The sequence below is a fragment of the Chiloscyllium punctatum genome, chromosome 5 (assembly GCF_047496795.1).
Source record: "Chiloscyllium punctatum isolate Juve2018m chromosome 5, sChiPun1.3, whole genome shotgun sequence".
In the NCBI taxonomy this organism is placed as follows: domain Eukaryota; kingdom Metazoa; phylum Chordata; class Chondrichthyes; order Orectolobiformes; family Hemiscylliidae; genus Chiloscyllium; species Chiloscyllium punctatum.
In genome coordinates this window covers 62,812,565-62,829,684 of record NC_092743.1, presented here as the reverse complement: position 1 = coordinate 62,829,684, position 17,120 = coordinate 62,812,565, and the positions used below count along the sequence as shown (strand labels likewise).

Here is a 17,120-nt window from a genome sequence, read left to right as displayed (position 1 = left end):
CATTGCTGCTTTTATATTCCAACCCTCTTGAGATAATTATTTGGATAATTATTTTCTAAATTGGATTTGGATAACATTTGGATAATTATTTTCTAAAAATCAATGATGACAACACAAGGTAATTCTATCGACCAAGGTCGAGATCTGTACATAACCTATTTTTGAGATCCACGTGGTTCTGGAGCCACAGGTTGTTGACCCCTGATTCAAACTGACCTTGTTTGTTTCCGATTTCCAGCTGAGACCTGAAGTTGACAGAAGGGCTTTTGCCCGAAACGTTGATTTCGCTGCTCGTTGGATGCTGCCTGAACTGCTGTGCTCTTCCAGCACCACTAATCCAGTAATTGCCAAATCAGTGTTGCAATTCGCAGTTTCAATGGGATTATCAAATCTTGCCTTGCACTTAGTATAGTGCCCCATATAATAGGAAATTATCGTGCTAATGAGTATACTTCAGCCTCATCTTTCTAGCTTCTAGCACTCCATCACTTTACTGTGCAGGTTCATGAAAATTCATTTGACATGTCGCCATGGCAACGAAGAAATCGGTGATTTAAAATTTTGTACATGCACTGAGCATTGTTGTCTTATAAATAAAGCATGCTGTTTATCGAGTTAAAAGGAAATCCCCTGATGCACATCAGCAAGCCTGGGACTTGCCTTGCAGAACAAAACACAAACTGCAAGTTGTCCTTCAGCTCTGTTTTACTAGCCAGAAGGTCAGAGCAAACTCTGCTGATTGATGCGATTAATGAAACATATTTTCTTATTGGTATGTTTCAGTGCAGAAGAGCAGAAACTGTAGCTAACATTAGCATTAGTAAATTACATAGCAATGTAAGATTCTGCTAAAAAATGGTGTACTTTTTGTTTAGCTTTCTACATGCAATTAAGTACAAACAGTAATATCAGTGAGGCAAAAGTTACTTAACATTAACCTCAATTTAGCTGTAATTTATGATGCAGTCTTGAATAATTCAAAGCCAATAACTTTGTGGATCACTGATTCCATTTTACTGAAGACATAGATCATTCCCAGTTAAACCATTGTAAAGTAAAAGAGATGTTGTAAGGGATACTTTAATCTTGAACATTTGATATATTTCGAAGTCATTTTTTGCTAATGAGGAAACTGTGCTCTGTATATGGTTACTTATTGGAAACAAGCAATCTCGAAGCATTTACTCTTTGTTATCAATAGATAATTTTGTAATGACATGTACACATTTCTGCTCACTAATGAATTTGTTAGCTATTGTACATCTCTTTGTTCTATTTATAGGGGGTCCCCAGTTTATGATTGTCTGATTTATAAACAAACATATTGTCAAACTTCCTAGCTACTAGCACTCCATCACTTTACTGTGCAGGTTCATGAAAATTATGAACCACTACTTTATATTCTCTTGCATTGTTCTTCCAAATCGAATTGAGAATGCATTTAAGAACGATGCCATTTGCAACCCGTATACAACAAATGGGCTTGTAACCAGGCGCCCCAGGCTTATGTTTGAGGAACTTGGGTTGGAATCCCACAACGACGGAGTGTGAAATTTGTATTCAATAAGATGTGGATTTAATTACTTACCTAATAGCATCCGTGTTACCGTTGTTGATTATTGTAAAAAACCCATCTGCTTCACTAACATCGTTTATGGAGTGAAATTGGTCATCCCTCCTTGGCCGGGCCAATATGTGACTCCAGATCCACAGCAATATGCTTAGCCTGGATAGTTCAGTCAGTTCAAGGGAAATCAGGGGTGGGCAACAAATGCTATCTATGCCAGACATATCCACATCCCATACAAGAATAAATTAAAACATTACAGCTAGTAATTAGTTTTGTATGAGTGTTAAAGTTGGCAATGTTTCCCATTGCATCTGTAAGCACTTCATATGGAACAAAAGCTGGAGCAAGTGGGCTGGCTGTGGTCTGAACTGGATCTGTTGTTGATAGGCAGTGTGCAAAAATTAAACAAAATAGAGTTCTCATGTTATTAAGATTGAAGTGGGATTATTAACCATCACAGAATTCATCTCAACATATTGTCTTATTTGATAAAAATTTTAATTTAACAATAACAATTTATATTTGTATAATTCTTTTAACATAACCAAATGTTAGCACTTCAATATGAAATGCAACATTAAACCACATATGGCGACATTAGATTAACTGACTGAAAACTTGGTCAAAGAGGAACATTTTAAAAAGTGGGATGGAGAATTGAAGAGGTGTAAGGAGTGAATTTCAACTGAAAGCTTGAGCATCAATTGTGGAGCAATTTCAATTATGGGTAAGTGGCCAGAATTAGGGAAACACAGGTATTTAGGAGTATTGAGGGGCTAATGGGGGTTACGGAGATGTGGAGAGACAAGACTATGAACGGGATTGAAAACAAGGATAAGCAATTTAAAATTGAGACGTTGTTTGACTAGGAATTCATGTAGGTCAACAAGCACACATATGATAAGGAAATGGGAATTGATGGGAATTATGGAGCAGAGTTTCAGAATGACCTAAGGTTTATGAAGGGTGGAATGTAGAAGACCAGGTGGGAGTTTATTGGAATAGTTGAGTCCAGAGATAATAAGAGCGTCGATTAATGAAAGTTTCAGTAGCCAATGAACTCAATTGGATGAAGTCAAGTGATATTATAAAAGCAGAAACAGGCAGACTTGGAGATGGCGTGAGTAATAAGTTAAGCTTATATCAGGATCAAATATCACCAAGACTTTGCCAGGAGGAGAATGAAGGTAGTAGCTAGGAAACAGAGTTTGAAGCGGGGAATGAAAACAATATCTTTAGTTTGCCTAATATTTAGTTGGAGGAAATTTCTGCTCATCCGATACTGGATGTCAGATGAGCAATCTAATAATTTAGCAACAGCAGAGGATTCAAGAAAGGCAGTGGTGAGGTAGAGCTGAGTGTTGTCATCACATACTTATAAACTAATGCTGTTCTTTTAGCTAGTGTTATCATAAGGCATAATGAATGGAAGATGGGTGTCAAGGATGGTAATGATGTAAAAGCAAAAAGAGAAGCTATTAAATATGGTTATCTGATGAAAATTAAATCAGTAGAATGGAACCATGTGGGTGCTCTGCCCAGCTGGAGGACAGTGATAGCTGTTGGAGGAGGATGGTGCATTCACCATGTCAAATACTGCAGGCAGGTCAAGAAGGACGAGGAAACAAAGTTTATTGTTGTCACAGTCATTTAGGATGCCATTTGTGATTTTGTTCAGATCTCTTAAAAGTGTTAATAATTACACTTCAACAAAACTTTACGTGAACATGTTAAAATAGTTGTCATTTTCTTTTAGCTTCTCCTATTATAATAATATCAGTATACTGGTTCATCACCCTTCTCCATCTCTTCCCATCAGTCACCTATTCTCTCAATCCTAATGCGTGAATGCATTTCACTAGTGCAACTTTTCATCTGATGATAGGCCTTCCTTTCTCTTTCTTGACAGTCCAAATAATGATTAGACATGGTAAAATTTTGTTGCAGTTAAATAAAACCAGCAGGAACATTTGGCTCAATTGATTGCATGCTTATCTGTTAAGCAAATGCTTTTGAATTGCAAGGAAATGTCTAGCTGGCAGCAGTGCCTTACTGAGAAGGTGTTGCATCACCAGAATGGATGAGACATTAAACCAAGGCATTGCTTCCTTATTCTGGTATTCCAGGTTGACATTAAGGATTCCATTGAACTATTTGAATGAAAGTCTTCCTGACTGTTTGGCCCTTGTTATTCTCTCACCCAAAAATAGATGACCTAGTTATTCATCTTTATTATTGATGGTGGGATTGTTGCCAACTTAACAAAAGTCTTGGGGCAGTCAATTGTGTGTAAAAACACTAAACTGCTTCTGTCCATAAGATAAAGTACCAAATAAATAGAAGCATTCGCTTCTCATAGATCAATGACTAAAATGTGGCTTAGTGACAGAAGAATATCCTGTGGTGAATAGAGCAATGTAATGACTTTTTGCAGATTGTTTGTGGAAATTCTTTCACTAATTCTTTTCATAGTAGGTTCATGTGATTATTTTTCTTCAGTTACAAACAATTAGAGAAGGAGCAGGATGGGGCACTTTTGCCAGAGGTATCGATTTTCCTGCTCCTCGGAATCTGCCTGGCCTGCTGTGCTTTTCCAGCACCACTCTAGTCTCGACTCTGATCTCCAGCATCTGCAGTACCCACTTCTGTCTTACTGGGAGTGATACAGTAGCATAGCTGAAGGGTTATCTAACAGCACGCAAAGTATTGTGATAAATGGATCATTTTCAGGTTGTCAAATTGCAATGAATGGAGTCCCACAGGGATCAGTGCTGAGGCCTCAACTATTTAATGTCTATATTAATTACTTTAGTAAAAGGGACCAACTGTATTGTAGCCAGATTTGCTGACAATAATAAGATGGGTACGAAGTAAGTTGTGAGGAGATACATTGGTTACCAAACAAAAACATGTTTAGTATATTCTGGAAATGTGCAAAATTGTCCATTTTGGTAGCAGAAAAGAAAGGAATATTACTAAAATAGAGAGAATGCAAAATGCTCAACCAAGGAAGGATTTGGGTATTCATGTACATGAATCACAAAAGTTACCATGCAGATACAGCAAGTAATTAGGAAGACAAATGGAACGTTAACCTTTATTGTAAGGGAGATGGAGTATAAAAGTAGGAAAGTCATGCAGCAACTGCACAGGGCGTTGGTGATACTGCACATTGATCACTGTAAATAGTGTTGATGTCCTTAATTAAAGGAAGGTACATTTGTATTTAATGCAGTTCAGAGAAGGTCACTATACACACTCCTAGGATGAAGAGAGTTGTCTTATGAGGAATGGCTGAGCAGATTGAGTATATATTAATTGGTATTTAGAAGAAAGAGAGGTAATCTAACTGACACATATAAAATTCTATGGTGGCTTGAAAAGGTAGTTGCTGAGACAATATTTCACCTCATATGATAATCTAGAGCAAGGGAGTACAGTTTAAAAATACAGGGCTTTAAATGTAGAGAGATTACGAGAATTTTTTTTAGGAGGGGATTTAGTTTTTTGGAATTCTCTTCCACAGATCCCATTGAGTGCTGGGTCATTGAACATTCTCAAAGCTGAGTTAGGCAGATTTTCAATTCACAAACTGTGTTCGAGGATATAGATGCTTTCAGAAGGATAGAAAGGGGGGCAAGAGAGGAGGTAGAGTGTCGTTTTTGATAATGGGTAACATTACAGCTGTACTTAGGGAGGATATTCCAGGGGATACATTCAGGGAAATTATCTGAGAACTGAGAAATAAGAAAGGGATGATCACCTCATTGGGCTTGGACTATAGAATGCCCAATAATCAGTGGGAATCTGAGAAGCAAATTTGTCAGGACATCTCAGTTATCTGTAGGGATAATATGGTGGTAATGGTTGGGGATTTTCACTCTCCAGACATAGACTGAGACTACCATAGTGTAGGGGCTTGGCCCCCAGTAGCCGTTTAACTGCTTTGTCATTATTCTATAAATTCTCTTGTCTCAGCATGTGACCCAAATTTTGTCCTTGACAATCTTTTCACTTTTACATACCTAAAGGAGCTTTTATAGTCTGTTTTTAAGTGTCTTACTATTTTTATGGTTTTAGGCAAGAACTTTTAAAAATTTGATGGGGGCTGATAGGGGGCTGCAGATGTTCACAGGTAAAAGGTTGGCTTGAAAATGAGAAGACTTCAAAAATGAGATAGCATGAGTCCAGAAACTGTATGTTCCTGACAGGGTGAAAAGCAAGGCTAGTAGGTGTAGGGAGTGCTGGATGATGAGAGAAATTGAGGTTTTGATTAAGAAAAAGAAGGAAACATATGTCAGGTATAGATAGCAGGGATCGAGTGAATCCCTAGAAGAGTATAAAGGCAGTAGGAGTATATCTAAGAGGGAAATCAGAAGGGCAAAAAAAGAACATGCGATAGTTTTGTTAATAGAGTTAAAGAGAATCCAAAGGGTTTCTACAAATACATGAAGGACAAAAGAGTAACAAGGGAGAGAATATGGCCCCTTTAAGATCAGCAAGGACGCTTATGTGTGGAACTACAAGAGATTGGGGAGATACTGAACAATTATTTTGCATTAGTGATTACTATAGAGAAGGATATGGAAGGTAGAGAAATTGGAAAATAAACAGAAACATCTTGAAAAATGTCTTTATTACAGATGAGGAGGTGCTGGACATCTTACAATGCATAAAGGTGGATAAATGCCTGGGACCTGATCAGGTGTACCCTAAAACTCTGTGGGTAGCTAGGGAAGTGATTGCTGGGCCCGTTGCTGAGATATTTATATCAGTGACAGACACTTGTGAGGTGCTGGAAGACTGGAGATTGGCTAACGTGGTGCCAGTGTTTAAGGAAGGTGGTAAGGAAAAGCTAGGGACTATAGATCAGTGAGCCTGACATCAGTGGAGGGCAAGTTGTTGAAAGGAATCCTGAGGGACAGGATTTACATGTATTTGGACTGATTAGGGATAGTCAGCATGGCTTTGTGCATAGGAAATAACGTCTCACAAACTTGATTGTAAGATTACAGATGTTTGTAAAATCATGAGAGGCATGGATAGGGTGTAAACTCTCCACTTTGTACAATTCCTACCTCCTCCAGAAATATTCCCAAAGCCTTATGAATACAAATTTAAATTTTTAAAAATTGTGTAAATGATTTTGATGAAGGGACGGTTGGTAAGGTTGCTAGATTTGCTGCTGACATAATGATAAGTAGAAAAGCAAGTTATGAAGAAAATCATGATGCACATGGATAGAATAAATAGACAAAGTCTTTTCCCTGGGGTGGGGGGAGTCCAGAACTAGAGGGCATAGGTATAGGGTGAGATGGGAAAGATATAAAAGAGACCGGAGGGGACACCTTTTCACGCAGAGGGTGGTACGTGCATGGAATGAGCTGCCAGAGAAAGTGGTGGAGGCTGGTACAATTGCAACATTTAAAAGGCATTTGGATGGCTATATGAATAGGAAGGGTTTGGAGGGATATGGGCCAGGTGCTGGCAGGTGGGACGAGATTGGGTTAGGATATCTGGTTGGCATGGACGAGTTGGACCGAAGGGTCTGTTTCCATGCTGTACATCTCTATGACTCTATGGCTATAAGTCACAAGGAAGGTACAAAGATATAAACTTGTTAATTGTGTGCCCAATCGGGAAAGCCAGTAAAACTGGTGAATGAGAAATATATGTCCAACTCATCTCAAGTACTTAAAAATGAAGAAGCAGTACAGCCAGTGCATTCATTTCCAAGTACATTTTTAATTGATTTTTCCCTCTGGGTAAGCAATAATCTGGCAAAAGGAGTATAACATGGGAAAATGGAAATTGTCCATTTTGGCAGGAAGAATAATAAGGAACTATGTTATTTAAATAGTAAGTTCTGAGATGAAGAGAGGTCTGGGTTTCCCCCTACATGAATTGTGAAAGGTTAGTATACAAGGACAGCAATTGATTAGGAAACTGAACAGCATGTTTTTTTGTGAGGGCAATTGACTCTAAAAGCTGGTAGATTATATGTCAGTTATAAATGGCATTGGTAAGATCATATCTGATGCACTGTGTGGGTGATTAATCTCCTTCATTTAAGGGAAGATGTAAATGCATTGGCACCCGTTCAGAAAAGGTTTACCAGACTAGTACCCAGATGGGCAAGGTTGGCTTATGAGGAAAACCTGGATTTGTATCCAGTGGAATTTGGAAGAGTAACAGGCAATTTTATTCAAACATTAATATCCTTATGGGTCTTGACAGTGTGTCTGTGGAAACTCCTTGAAGTCAATGTTTCAAAACAAGGGGTCACTTAAGATAGATAAGATAGATAAGATAAGTGGGTCTTGGGTCTTTGGAACTCTTTCTGAAAAGACAATAGAAGCAGACTTTTGGATTTTTAAGACAGATTTACATAGTTTCTTGATAAGGAAAGGGAGGGAAAGTTTATCTGGGTGGGAGGGAATGCGGAGTATTAAGATCAGCCATGATCTTACTGAATGTCAGGATCAGCTGGTGGAGCTAAGCAGCCTACTGTTCCTAATTCATACAATTGTATGTAGGTACATATTAAATAGAAACAAACTTCATGTCTCGCCATCCTTATCACTTCATTTATTCATTTCAAAAGCACCAGTTTCTGCTTCTATTTTGTTTCTTCAAATGACATTGAATCACTCTGAGTAAAATATTATCTAGTCTGCCCATTTTATTCATGTTTTAATAGAAATTCCATATTAAAGGCTTCTCCCAAGAGAGAAATCAATACCAAACCTTAATCAACAGCTGAGGGGCTTTCAGAGGCAACCAATTGTGGAATATTTTTGCACTAGTAACAACTATTATAATGAAAATAATAAACCTGTTGTGGAAATTAAACCGTGTTTGCTTTTAATGGGCTAATCCTTTCAGTCCCGTTAGTTTAGATGTTATTACTTTTGCAAAGTTGACTCATGTTAAAGTCAGTCAATTCTGAGGTAATTCACTAGGAAGAGATTTTCTGAATCTTTCAAAGTTTTAAGAGAAATTCTGAAGATCAGTGTTTGATACTCAAATGATTTGGAGTAGATCAAAAGATTCTGGGCATTTATTGGGTTTAGAAACCAGTTGCTCAAAAGTACATTAAAATCTAGGGCTCTACTTAAATTTCAACAGAAAATTCAAGCTAAGTCCAATGATTGTGTATTTTGAATGACTACAGGTAGATGCATAGGATGTGCACATGCTCCAAATCGTATCATTCACATGTGCTCTCATAGAATCATAGGTCATAGAGAGATGTACAGCATGGAAATAGACCCTTCGGTCCAACTCGTCCATGCCGACTAGATATCCTAACTTAACCTAGTCCCATTTGCCAGCACTTGGCCAACATCCCTCTAAACCCTTCCTATTCATATATCCATTCAGATGCTTTCTAAATGGTGCAATTGTCCCAGTCTCCAACACTTCCTCTGGCAGCTCATTCCATACATGTACCATCCTCTGAGTGAAAAAAGTTGCCCCTTATGTCCCTTTTATATTTTTCCCATCTCACCCTATACCTATGCCCTCTAGTTCTGGACTCCCCCCACCCCAGGGAAAAGACTTTGTCTATTTATCCGATCCATGTGCCTCATGATTTTCTTCATAACTTGCTTTCCTACACATCATTATGTCAGCAGCAAATCTAGCAACCTTACCAACCGTCCCTTCATCAAAGTCATTTACACAATTTTTAAAAATTTAAATTTGTATTCCTAAGGGTTTGGGAATATTTCTGGAGGAGGTAGGAATTGTACAAAGTGAACAGTTTACATCTGAACAGGAATAGGACCAACGTCCGAAATGGAATGTCTGCTAATGTTGGGCAGATTTAGATCGGCAAGGGATGAGACGCTGACAAATAGTTCAGAGAAGAGAGAAGCTGAGATGGAATTAGAAGTTAAAACGCAAGTGACAATTGTAGATTGTCACTTAGAGACAATTGTAGATTGTCACTTAGAGACAATTGTAAGGGATAGGATTTATGAACATCTGGATAGTAATAATGTGATCAAGGATAGTCAGCATGGCCTCACAAACCTTATTGAGTTCTTTGAGAAGGTGACCAAGGAAGTGGACGAGGGTAAAGCAGTAGATGTGGTGTATATGGATTTTAGCAAGGCGTTCGATAAGGTACTCCATGGTAGGCTACTGCAAACATTACAGAGGTATGGCATTGAGGGTGCATGAGAGGTTTGGATTAGGAATTGGCTGGCTGGAAGGAGACAGAGGGTAGTAGTTGATGGTAAAGGTTCATCTTGGAGTGCAGTTACTAGCGGTGTTCCACAAGGATCTGTTTTGGGACCATTGCTGTTTGTCATTTTTATAAATGACCTGGAGGAGGGGCTTGAATGCTGGGTGAGCAAGTTTGCGGATGATACGAAAGTTGGTGGAGTGGTGGACAGCGAAGAAGGATGTGGCAGGTTACAGTGGGATATAGATAAGTTGCAGAGCTGGGCAGAAAGGTGGCAAATGGAGTTCAATGTAGCTAAGTGTGAAGTCATTCACTTTGGTAGGAGTAACAAGAAGATGGATTACTGGGCTAATGGTAGGCTACTTGGTAGTGTGGATGAGCAGAGGGATCTTGGTGTCCATCTCTGAAAGTTGCCACCCAGGTAAATAGTGCTGTGAAGAAGGCATATGGCATACTGGGCTTTATTGGTAGAGGAATTGAGTTCCGGAGTCCTGAGGTCATGTTGCCGTTGTATAAGACTCTGGTGCGGCCTTATCTGAAGTATTGTGTACAGTTTTGGTCGCCATTCTATAGGAAGGATGTGGAGGCACTGGAGCGGGTACAGAGGAGGTTTACCAGGATGTTGCCTGGCATGGTAGGAAGATCATATGAGGAAAGGCTGAGGCACTTGGGGCTGTTCTCATTGGAGAAAAGAAGGTTTGGGGAGATTTGATAGAGGTGTACAAGATGATTAGGGGTTTAGATAGGGTTGACAGTGAGAACTTTTTTCCGCATATGGAATCAACTGTTACTAGGGGACACAGCATTAAATTAAGGGGATGTTGGTATAGGACAGATGTTAGGGGTAGATTCTTTACTCAGCGGGTTGTGAGTTCATGGAATGCCCTGCCAGTAGCAGTGGTGGACTCTCCCTCTTTATGGTCATTCAAGCGGGTATTGGATAAGCATATGGAGGTTATTGGGCTAGTGTAGGTTAGGTAGGCTTCGGTCGGCACAACATCGAGGGCCAAAGGGCCTGTACTGCGCTGTATTTTTCTATGTTCTATGTTTTTCTATGACTTCGGAAGGCAGAGAAAGCATAGACCAGATAAGAAAGAAGTGAGTTTAATAAGAATAAATAGAATTTATTTAAATGCAAGGAGCCAGGGGAGTAAGATGAGCTGAGGGCACAGATAGAAGCATGGGAGTATGATATCATCACTGTGGTTGAAACTTGGCTGAAAGATAGCAGGATTGGCAGCTCAATATTCCTGGTTGTATGGTATTCAGAGGAGATAGAGAGGAAGGTGGAAGAGAATTGGGTGTTCACAATATTAATCATTTGGGTAGAAGTAAAAAATACAACAGGAACAACTATGCTGCTAGGTGTGTACTATACCCGCCACCCCGAAACGTTGCAGGAGAGATTGAGGATCAAGTATCAAATTTCTGGGAAATGTAAGAATAGTAAGACAGTAACAGCAGGGGATTTTAACTCTTAAGATGTTAGTATTATTAATATTATTAAGTGTGCAAGGTTAAGAGGGAACATAACTCATAAATTACACCCAGAAGAATCTTTTTAACCAGTGCACAGAAAACCCAATAATGGAGGGGACAGTCTGGACCTAGTATTTGGAAATGAGCCAGGGCTCATGGAAGACATATCACTACATAAGAACATAAAAAAGTAGGAGAAGGTGTGGGTCATTCAGCACGTCAAGCCTTCTCCACCATTTACCAAGATCATGACAGGTCAGTACAGCTGTCAACTGTCTGACATTTCAAAAAAATCTATCTGCCTCCCCTATAAATACTTTCTGTGATGTAATTTTAACTACTCTTGAGGGCAAAGAGTCCAGACATTCCCTACCCTATGGAGGAAGAAATTCTTTCACAACTCAGTTTGAAATGAATGTCACTTTACTCTGTAACAATGTCCGCTAGTTCAAGAACCCCCACTATTGGAAACATATTCTCAACATCTCTGTGTCAAGCCCCTCAGAATCTTTGAATGTTTCAAGAAGATCATGCCCCAAACTTCTGAACTTCTGTTGAATAAAGGCCTAACCTGGTTAACTGTTCTTGATAAGTCTACCCTTTCAACCCAGGAACCAGCTATTTGAACAACTTCTAATGCCAGTTTATCCTTTCTTTTAAATCTGGGGACCAAAACTTCACAAATTAAGCCAGGTGCAGCTTCACCAGCACTCTGTACAGTTGGAACAAGATATCCCCTTATCCAAGCTATAAAGTACTTGCGATTCCTGCGTGCTAATTTTTTATGCACAAGAATACCCACTTGTGCTACACTTTTTTGGAGTTTCTCTCCATTTAAATAATAACCTGTCTTTTGATTCCTACCTAAGTGCATGACCTCATACTTTGCTGTATTAAACTCCACATGCCAGGTTTTTACCCACTATCTCAACCTATCTATTACCGCTCACAGATTCTTTATATCCACATCACAACATGCCTCCCTGTTATTTTTGTATCATGAGAAAATGTAAATACACTGCACTTTGCCACCTTCTCCAAACCATTAATATAGATAGTAAATAATTGAGGTTGTAGGACTGATCCTTGTGACACTTTACTGGTTACATTTTTTTCTACCCGAAAAAGACACATTAATTATGACCCTATCTTCTGTGCATTAACCAATCCTCAATCTATGCTAATACATTACCACCAATACCGTGAGCTCCTATCTTATGCAGTAACCCTTTATGGAGCACCTTATCTTTTGAGAATCCCTTCATCACCTCTACTTGCTATATTCTCAAAGAACTCTAGTGATTGCAGAGCATTAGATCACAACTCAGTTAGATTACATATATAGTTACTGATAAGAATGATAAGGGAATATCAAGACTGTGGAATGATCAATTTTATTGATCACGAAAGTTTTATTGTGCACAAAAAACTGTGTCAATGCAGTGGGAGGCATTCAAGGTGGAAGTAGCAAAGACCCAGAGTAAAAATCTGTTCCTGAAAAGACACAGGATGGGATTCAGACTGGAGAACCCTAGATTTCAAGGGATTTAAAGGTTAAGATTAAGATAAATAGAGAAACCCATGGAAAATACAGAGGACTCAATAAGTTGGAATCACTAGCGAAGTATGAAGTGAATATGGGATGATTATAAAGCAAATTAGGAAAACAAAAAAGGTAAAGTAGGAAACTCTCATTTCTCTTTTGTTTATGTAGATGGAAGTTTTCGAAATCATGAAAGCTCTGGACTGCATAGATGTGGAAAAATTGTTTCTGTTTCAAGAATGAGAGGACACTGATTTATAAAGTGCAAACAAAGTAAATGCAATGCAAGAGGAATTGTTTTCACATAGTGTGTGGTTTCGGCTGGAATGCTCTGCCTGGTTAGGGTGACGGAGGCAAGTTCAAATGAGGCATTCAGGAGGGCTTTAGACAATGATTGTGTGTATGATTATCTGGAAAGATTGGGAGAACAGCAACAAGTCATGGTATTCACTTGTGAGAGCAGGTGACTCATAATGGGCCGAATGGCTTCGTTCCGCACCTTAGCAATTCTGGAGCTCTGTGATTATAATTCAAAGAGAATGCACAAGTAAACACTGGGAGGTAGAATTACTCATTTATGCCTACTGTGTTTCTTGTTACCTAGCCAATCTTCAATCATTCCAAGTATGTTAACCCCACATCAAGAGCATTTATTTTCTGTAATAACTATTGATGTGGTACCTTATCAAATGCTCGCTGGAATCCAGAGTACACCAACAATACATTTTACTTCTTCAAAGAACTTCAATAAGTTAGTTAGACATGGTTGCCTTTCACAAAATCATGTTGACCCTGACTGATCATGTTTAACTTGAGTGCTTTGCTTTATGTCTTTAATGTTACCAAGTCTCTTAATTTCTTTTTTGTATTGGAATTAAAAGATAATTTTTTTTATTGCATTCTCCCATCAATCATTTAACCATGTTATATTCTCAAGTGATAATACTTTTCATTCAATGTTGTCTCAGGTCATTATTGTTGCCAACATTGATTTAGTTTCAGGGGCTTTGTGTTGTGTGCTATATGTGGGAGAATGTTTAACTCTATAATTAAATCCAGAAACCAATAAAACTTCAATCTCCCAGTTGCACAGTGTATCCTGCCTATAGGTCTGCAGAATTGCTTCTGGGTATGATTAAGAGCCCATTGGTTTACTTAAATGAACAAAGCAAGTGAACTAAGAAAAGAGAAAGAAAGTGGAATTAGAACAAGATGGCACCTTTGCTCCACTTTAAAAGCAAACAGACTAGAGTCCAGGGATCTGCCACAGGAATCATAGTTATTCTAATAGTATCATTAAGCTAATGCATTAAAATAAAATTTAGAAGAGATCAAGTCAGAAATGGAAGGCGACATATTAGTTTCTCATTTGTCCTTCAAATGAACAATCACTATGACATTAGCTAGCTGTGTCAAAGGCTTTACTCAGATCACCATCTGGTGTGTATAAGTTGCAGTTCTATCCTTGGTATTCCTGCTGGATTTGTCATGCAGAAGTGTTTACTGCACACTTTCTATACATTACCTTTTCTTGAAGCTGAATTGATTTGCTGGCAGGATGTTCAATTTGAGTTGCACTGTCAAACGGATTAGGTGGATTTCAGCCAATACTTTCCCAGCAGCGCACAGTGAGGAGAGTCCTTAATGGTTGTCCCAAGCTTAGAAATTTGTAAACATGAAGAATTGATGCATGTTAGAATTCCTGAAGAATAGTGACAAAGTGCAGACTAGACAGCAGTGTTTGAGAATGTCGTTCAGCTTGACCATACGGATCTTTTAATAGCTAGCCTTATATGCAGTACCTGGGGAAAGCCTAGGCTTGAGAATGCTGCCTTGAAGCTTATTCTTAATCCCTAACACAAATACTTAGGGAACATTCCCCCCCCCCCCCCCCCCCCTCCAATCCCCCCACCCCAGCAACTGGCCCCCGATTTTGGGATCAGCAATCTTCACTGTACTTCCTGCCCTTCCAGTTGTGGAGCAGAGGTGTTGTCCTGAAGCAGAGATATTGTTGCTAGGACTGGCTCCTGCCTGACTGATTTTCTCAAAGTGAAGATGCTGAGAATAATTGTAGTGTCAATGCAGCTAAGGCTAGACTATTATACTATAGGTTTTAAACGAGCAGTATTCCTTGTTTCTATGGGTCAACAGCAGCGACTTTTTGAGTGGTTGGGAGAGTGAATATCCCACATTAATCATCATGGTGGATGACTCTTATTTGAGTACCATGATGTGGAGGTGCTGGGGTCGGACTGGTGTGGACAAAGTTAAAAATCACACAACACCAGATTATAGTCCAACATGTTTACTTGGAAGTACTAGCTTCCACACACACACTCTCTCTCTCCCCCCCTCACATGCATGGGCACACCCACATGTACGTCTATGGGGTGAATTTGCGTTGCTACGTGTTCCTTTGGACTGTGGTACTGTACTGACCAGGCTGGCAGTGTCTCGTGACGTGGTCTCCTTCATCAAGCCTGGGGAAAGAGGTTTGCCTCCTCTTCACCACCCCATCCACCAGGACTTCCAAGTCCTGTCTGCAAAGTGAGAATTAATTTCTCTCTGTCCACCGGGATTTGGGCAGTTCATCCAGACTGTGCAGGGCAGCTCTGCGCTGACAGTGTTGGACCTGGTGCAGAACTGTGTTTGAAATATGCAGCTGGCACCAAGAATCTCAGAGGTTCCAGCAGTTGGTAGTACTCCCACCTTCAACAAGAGGGTGGATACATGAGAGGACCACCATAAAATCGTGGTAGATAGTTAATGATGCAGGTTTGAGAAGATAGGGCGAGAAACCTTGCTAGGTCTCATGGTGAGAAACCCTGAATAAAACTCGAGAAATTCCTATAAAATTCAGCCCATAGTTCTGAATGTAGAGATGATGGATGAAAATAAGTTTTAAAAGATGCAGTACTTCATCTCTTTCTTCATTCAATTTCAACATATATTGCAATTTACATTCATTTTAATTAGTTTCAATTTGGACAGTGTGCAAATGGGAATAAAGCTACCAGGAGTGAAAGTGCAAAAAGAAAATGAGAGTTCAAAGAGAGGGGAAGGAAAGCTTTATACAGCCCACAGATTGTGTGACTGTGAAGGAGGGAGCCCAAGGCTGATCTTTTGACTGATACCTTCATGGCATCTATGACTGATCTCTGTATGAAACAGTGGCGAGAAAAAGAAATGTTAACCTACATCATCGACCACCACTCAGTTGTGGTAAGGATTCCATGTTTCCTATCCTTAAGGACATCAGTAAATTGTGGGTTCCTGCTGGACAGGGTGGTGCAGAGGCAGGAGGACCTTCTCTTTCCTCAAAGATTGGCAGAGAAGGTCATGACAGCAGTCCAGGCCAGCCTGGTCTGAGATTGCCACCCAACTCAGTGCAGTCTTTGAAGCATTGCTCAGCACAAGAGGAAGGAAGTCAATTACCATCTCCACTTTGCAGCGTAAGTGTCATTATCTTCTCTTTGCTATCTCACACTCACTCTATCATTGCTGTTGTACTCACCTCCCACCAACGCCCAGGTTCTACCATTTTCACCGTTGCCTCACCATCTTCCCTCATTCACTGTCACATACTCCAAACCCTGATATCACTAACACTGCATGTCCTCTGCCTGCCTACTCACTTGGGGTATCTCACCATCTGCAACAAAAGTAACAACTGTGCCACGCATTTTCATCTCTTGTAATACATGTCTGTCTCCCCTTCCAGGAAGAAAACAGCCCATAATAGAGTGTGACACTGAAGACAGGTCCAACATTCAGCTCCTCACTCTTTCAGTGAAGATCCTGACGCTGACCATCCCCACTGGTTGACTGACTGTGTCCAAGCCCTTGGTCTGATCTTGAAGGCTGCCCTTGGCTGATTGCGTCAGGACCCACCACAATGAAGACAATTTCCCTTGACTTAAGGCGTGTTGTTAACCATGTCAAACCTCCTTCTTTTGTGTTTGCATTAAATGGACAGGAAAGACAGCAGTTGTATGAACCTGTTATTTCTGACAGAGGAACAAGGGACAAAGTGCAAAAATGGAAGGTGAGGCAATATAAGGTAAGGTTGTTGTGAGGATCCAGGTAAGCTCAGAGGGAGTGAGTAGCCCAGAGATGTAGCCTGGTGCAGTCCCTAAGTATATGGTAGTTACTAGTATAGCATTGAAGTGCATTAGTGTGCAGAAAGTCGATCTGAGATGTACCAGGAAGGTTCTTGGAGGGTTGCTCATGGCAGATGTCAATGTCCGTGAATATAAGGTGCATGTAGTTGGATACATGGGATGAGCTGTTTGTGCCCACTGTCCAACGTGGAGGTGCTTTGGAGCAGGTGGTGAGTT

The 17,120-nt window shown here is 39.8% G+C and overlaps 1 protein-coding gene across 1 annotated transcript in view; it reads left to right on the top strand.

Annotated features, from left to right (window-relative positions):
* The window catches only part of kcnq3 (potassium voltage-gated channel, KQT-like subfamily, member 3), a 424,966-nt gene that overhangs the window by 205,855 nt on the left and 201,991 nt on the right, over window positions 1-17,120 (top strand). The window lies entirely within an intron of this gene.